This window comes from Chlamydotis macqueenii, chromosome 5 (assembly GCF_036417535.1).
Source record: "Chlamydotis macqueenii isolate bChlMac1 chromosome 5, bChlMac1.mat, whole genome shotgun sequence".
NCBI lineage: Eukaryota > Metazoa > Chordata > Aves > Otidiformes > Otididae > Chlamydotis > Chlamydotis macqueenii.
This window is the reverse complement of record NC_141560.1, coordinates 11,742,340-11,748,469: the sequence shown is the minus strand read 5'-3', so window position 1 is coordinate 11,748,469 and position 6,130 is coordinate 11,742,340.

Below are 6,130 nucleotides of genomic sequence, written 5' to 3'. Positions count from 1 at the left end.
CAGGCAGCGCAGTGCAAGTGTTAGTCCAGAGCTTGGTTTTGTATTTCACACCTGACGCTATGGAGCAGGCATGTCAGGACCAGGAGACGGGCAGCCTGTCCCTGTGCTGCATAGCACAGCTGTGCCATCACATCTGGGAGCACCGAGCCACATCACGGAGAGCGTGGATGTCCGATACTGCCCAGGATGTGGGCACCATTTCTCGTAGCTTAATTGAGGAGGCAGAGCTGGTTTCACAGAGAGCTGGTTGCGGTGTGTTCATGCTCCCCCCCTTCCCCCCAAAGGCATTAGGAAGCTGTAAACAGAGAAGTAGTGTTATATAAAGAAGCAAGAGTAAGCTGCAAAAAATAAAGAACTATGTGGTAGCAAGTGCTGCAGTACCTTAAAAACAGGGTGATAAAATCAACGGTGCTTTTCTGTCAGAAGATCTCTGAGGCTTCTCCGAAGCAGCAGTATTTCCCAAAACATCTGTGGTACCAGTAGATGTGACCCCCTCCCAATTGCCCCAGCCCACAGCTCTCGCAGATCCACCCTGAGCACCTCATTCAGTCCCATCCCACACCCAAGCCCAGTATTGTGACCCCACAATATGCCCTCCATTCCCTGATGGGAGTGGGACGGCGGGAAGCATGAGTTCCCACTCCTCTGGGGTGAGTCATGGTGAGATTACTGGACTTCCACACCAGGAAAAAGCACTTACAGTTTCCTTCAGATGAAGAGGAAAAAGCTACACCCTTCCCTTAGCGGCCACCGCTCCTCCCCAAGTGACCGTGCAGCAGATGTTGAGGATGCCCATCAGCCTGCAAGCAGCTCTGAACGCAGGGATAATATCACTACCTCCATTTCATGGAAGAGGGAGATTTGTCCCAGGCTACAAAGCCACTCTGTCAAAGGTCCAGGGATAGCAAACTGGGGATGTCCGGCTGCCAGGGCTGTCAGAACAAGGGGACCTCACTTCCAGCACAAGATGTCTCCTGCCCACTGTGAACATGTCAGGGACAGCTGGGCCTGGCCAAAAACCTCCGATATGGACCCCTCCTCCAGTCTCCATGTCAGGGGGAGGGTGGCAGAGCAACCTCAAAAATGCGCACCTCCCTTGCACAAATATCAGGGCAAGGGTGCCAGAGCGGCCTCAGAGACGGATGCTTCCTCCACCAGAAATATCATGGTGAAGGTGTCATCAACCTCAGCTGTAGACCACTCCTCAAGCAGAAATATCAGGGTAGAGATGCAGACCACACTTGCATACAAGCAGTTCCTCTGATGAAGCTTTAGGACATTCCTGTCAGTTTTGAATTCCTGGTTCATTACTCAGACATGTAGGATTTTTTATGCCAGTAGAAACCAAAACTGGGAAAGCTTTGTATGGTTAGTTCAGTTCAGATGTGGCTGGAGATGGCAAAGCTATCACCACATGAGGTTTGTGCCATTGGTAGTAAAGTTCTCAAAAGCAGTTCACACTTTTGAAGCTACCAAATCACAGCTTTGCTGCGGGTCAAACCTCAAAACACCAACCTGCCCTGGGTAAAAACGTGTATTCACCATTTGAGGAGGAAGAGAAGGGAGCCAGAACTATGAGAGAAGAATGAAAATACACTGCCGTGGTGGCTGTTGCTGATGAACGTGGTTGGTGAAGGCTGTCTTGCCTGGCTCCCATGTCTAGATTCAGCAATGTCTGAGCAGACCAACCTGCTCAGCACAAGGGCAGGCTTTTGCCTGGGGCGACAGAGCTGGTGTTGGAAAGGACAAGGATTTTGCAGGAGGAAGAGAACAGCAGAAGTCTGTCCTTTGGCGTGTTTCTGTGATCACTTTGAAAGACAAGAGGTATTGTACTTATAAACCATGTATCTCACCAGGTGTCTACAGACCAAGAATTCATTGCAAATGCACCATTTTCAAGAGTTGTGGGGCACAAATGAAAACAAAATTGGGCCAGGGACGAAATTGATGAACTAAGATGAAAAATGAGGGGTTACATGCTATCATCTCACACACAAGCCCAATCCAAAAAGTAGGTGTTTCTCTAAATACTATGGTGAACTTGCTAACTCTTTGACTCTCTTGGAGCTGGCACACTAATTTCTGCTTGCTGCTCCCTTTTCCCACAGCTCTCCTGGTCAGAGCGTGACCCAGACTGGCTAGAAACAACAGTCTCATCAGCCTGAAAGGTTTCAGACTTGCGTCCCAGCAAGCCTCTCCTCACCAGGAGGTACTCTCCACTCAGCCATTGAACCTGGGCCCTAGGACATCTAGAAGAAGTCCAGTTAGCTGCAACCTAGGAGGTTCTCGGTTCATTAACACATGGAGAAACTGCAAGAGGAAGCAAAACTTCATCTGAGTGATTTCGGCTATGGTCTGGAAGGAGAAGTCCTAGGTCCTCCGTCTTTGCTCTCCACTACTTGTTTATGTCTTTTACATGAAGCAGTCATTGCCTGTCATCGGAACTTCTCCCACAGTGGTTAGTACTGCATGACACAATCTGCACAGTGAACTCAGGTCCCCTCACCTCCCATTTCCCATGCTTTATTTCTACCACTCACAACTACCCTGTTCCTATGCTATAAGGCCAGTGTTTGCCATGTATCACCACAGCTCTTCTGAGCCTGGTCAGTGATGGAGAAAAAGAGCTCTTCTTTCCATTACTTGCAGCCATCAGGAGAGGAAGATACCTCAATCAATCAGAAGTAACATATTTTGGTGAGCACATCATCCAAGCAATCCTTTTATGACCTGAGTGGTCTGAGTTAAAATGCACAACAGTCTTGAGAGCTGGATCCGTCTCCTCTAGACCTCCCACCAGTTACCAGCTGCTTTGCCTCAACTGCTGAGCAGTGACAGTTTTTTGAGCCAGCAAGTTCCTCCACAGCTTACCGACCAGCCATGTCCCTCCACTCAGGGAGAGGAGCTGAGGCCCCTCACGGCCTGGCTGCTGTTGCTCTGGCCTGCAGATCTGAGTCAGTCTTCAGAACTCAAACTTTCAGCCCTTTCACTGACCCCAAACATTATAAACTTCTGGAGAGAGATGGATAAATGGCTGGTGTGACCTCTTGATCTTTTACCCCACAGTTCAGTAAGGACCCCAAACTCTCCTCTGTTACCCCTGTTTGCACATGCCCTACTTCTGTCGAAATATCCCATAGTAAGCAGAAATAAAAGAGGTATTTCTGTGCACAGGAGCAGTAAAGCAACCAGCTACAAGCACAGCAGACGTGGTCCCCATCACATGCTCCCTCATGTGCCTTCCCCAGCACTGCAGGGAGGTCACCCAGCATGCTGGCATCCTTCCCTGTCCCCCTCCCCAAGCTGCTGCACACCCCATCTCCCATCCCATGTGGAAAAGCTGCTGAACATCACTTGGCCCTAGTTTTCCAGTCCAATCCCATGCTGAGAGCATTTTCTGACTCTCTCAAGCTCTCTTGGATTTGTGTGTCCCACCAGCTCCAGGAGACAGTCCTCAAATCCCCAGCAGAGAGTGACAGGGGCCAGGAAGTAAGACAAATAAGACAAAAAATGAGAGATGACATCTTGTCATCTCACACATGAGCCCAGTCCAGAACCTAGATGTTTCTCTAAACACTGGGGTGAAGCAGCTAACTACTTGACTCTCTCGGAGCTGCTCGCCCAGGGGGCTGCTGCCAGCCACCTGCAGCCAGACCTGCTCCTTTCCTATCGCTGAAACACTCACAGCTGGAATTACTTGGGACAAATGAGTTAAGCTGATGGAAAATCCCACAGGAAAACTGATAGTTCCTTTTTCTGGTAATAAAGGTGTTTAAAACAAGTTGGAACAAAAATCTCAAATACCATTCAATGAATAAGCATATTGAATTAATGAATCCCAAGAAGAAAACCTTTACCCTCAAAACAATCTGCTCCTTGACACACCTTTAGCTGGCAACAAAGGGTAACAGATCTCCAGCACACTGAAAGAGGAAATTAGAATTTTGCTTCAAAAATAATCTCCTTATCAACACCTTTTGTTTATAGTCTCTTCATTTTTACAAGTAAGACAAATCTCTCATTGTCTAGCACAAAGGATTCACAACCTTTTTTTTTTTTTTTTTGTAGAGACACATCCCTTTTGTAGGCTCCTGCCCAGCTAGATTTGGGTAGTAGGGCTGCTAGTGAGAAAGTCTTTGATGCTCAGTATAGAAGAGGTCAACAATTCCATGCAAGTTCACTGTTCAAATTTAAGGAAGCACCTGCAAAATTAAGTTACAAATCTCTGAAGTACATCTTGCTTTTAAGCGTAGATTGCAGGTGAGAAACATATCGTGTATAATATGGAAGTTAAGCACAAAGCCCCAGGTTTCTCAAAAATCACAGACTTAAGACACCTTCTTAGATAGCATAAACTATAGACACAGAATATCAGTGTAGCCCTGTGTAATACGCTCTGAGTAGTTACAGAGCACAGAAAAACTCCCGTGCGGCACTAGAAGATGTGCAGCCTGCTATAGCTTGGGTAGCCACCACCCACTGCTCTGTAAGTACGTACGAGATGCCCGTCTTGGAAATCAGGCTGCACAGACAAGCAATGTCGTGCCAGTGTATCAGCAGGAGGTCAAAGCGTGGTGACAGGTTTGTTTTGGGCAAATAAGGGCTCTAGGTTTTTAATTTAAGGCCCAGTGACAAGATGCTGCTTGTTCCTCTGGCAGAATTGCCCTGAACCCACTGAAGTTAACTTACAGTAGCTAAAGACAAGGCTCAGCAACAGATCCCACCATGTGAACCTACTTTGGATCCCACGTAAATCATTCTGTACAGACATTTATGCAAGAAAACAAGCAAGAATGCTCGCAGATTTGCACCAAGATTGGCTAACACCGGCTGAGCATCAGGCTGTCCTGGGCTTTCCCACATCGCTTGCTGCAGGAGTCTCCCACAGCCAGGGCCTCTGTGTTAGGCTGGGGGTGAGACTCTGGTCTCATGAAACAGTAGCACTGCTGCTGAGCCAAATGCAAAGACCCTCTGGATATTTTAAGGGATGTTTCAGCAGGTCTGAGACATGTGTCCCTGAGCCACTTCCCGCTACAGGTTCACAGCACCGGGGGACAGACACTCCTGTGTCCTGCAGAGGATGTGAGAAGCGAACCAGGGCCAGGGTCCTCCCTGCATGCAGAACTGCATCCTCTGCCTTCAGCCAGCCGTGACTGCTGCCTGGACAGCCATGTGCAGAGCTACGTGTGTGTGTAACCCGCGGGCATGCCAGCCTTCCCGGTGCCTTCAGGAACCACATCCCTTTGCCTGCTGCTCAAAAGGGTCATTGGGTGCTGCACCAAGCTCACCTCCAGCTGCACCATGCTGCCCCAAACACAGCTTTAACTGCAGACTGCAAACCTCGACTCTCCCTTTCACACTGCCATTGGAGGAGGCGTTGAAGCATGGAGAAAGTTACTGCACTTCCAGGCCAAATCTCACACCGTTTCTTGTTTCCAGTGATCTCAGGCTGACATGGCACCCGGCATTTCTGTCCCATGATGATGGCTGTTCCTGGCCACTGGCTCTCAGGCAGTGAGGGACCCAACCCTAGGGCAATCCCAGAGGGGGACCCTCCACCCAGCTCAGCCACAGGCTGGCCTGAGATGAATCAGTGTTTTCCAGAGACCATCGGGGTGGCCCCTCTGCATCTGCTTCCTGTTTTGGCAGACATTGTTGGCAGGGCGGTTTTTTTCCCTGCTACCATGGTCTTTTTGGGGAAAGAGTATCAGAGCAGAAAGCAGCAGCCCTGGGGGGCAGGATGCCTGCCGAAAGGCACGAACCGGGAGAAGCATCTGCTCTCCATTGCTGTGCCACTTGACCAGTTGCCTCTTTCCAGCACAAATGTTGGTCCCAGACCACATCTGCAACTGGGGGATGCGCCCACGCTGGGCCTGCGTAGCCTCTGCAAAATTTGTGTAGCCACACATGCACCGAGCACGGGCATCAGCAGCACCGTGAAAGCTCATGGTTCACACTCAGCTTTAAGTCTCTGGATAGTTTTGGGTTGCTTTTTTTTTTTTTTGCGTTTTGCATTAGGCCACAGCTATTAGATATAAGACAGAAATCATCCTGGGCACAGTAACCAGGCATGGGGACTTGATGGCTGACCCCTCCCTGCCCCACAGCAGCTTCCCAGGAAAGGATAGAG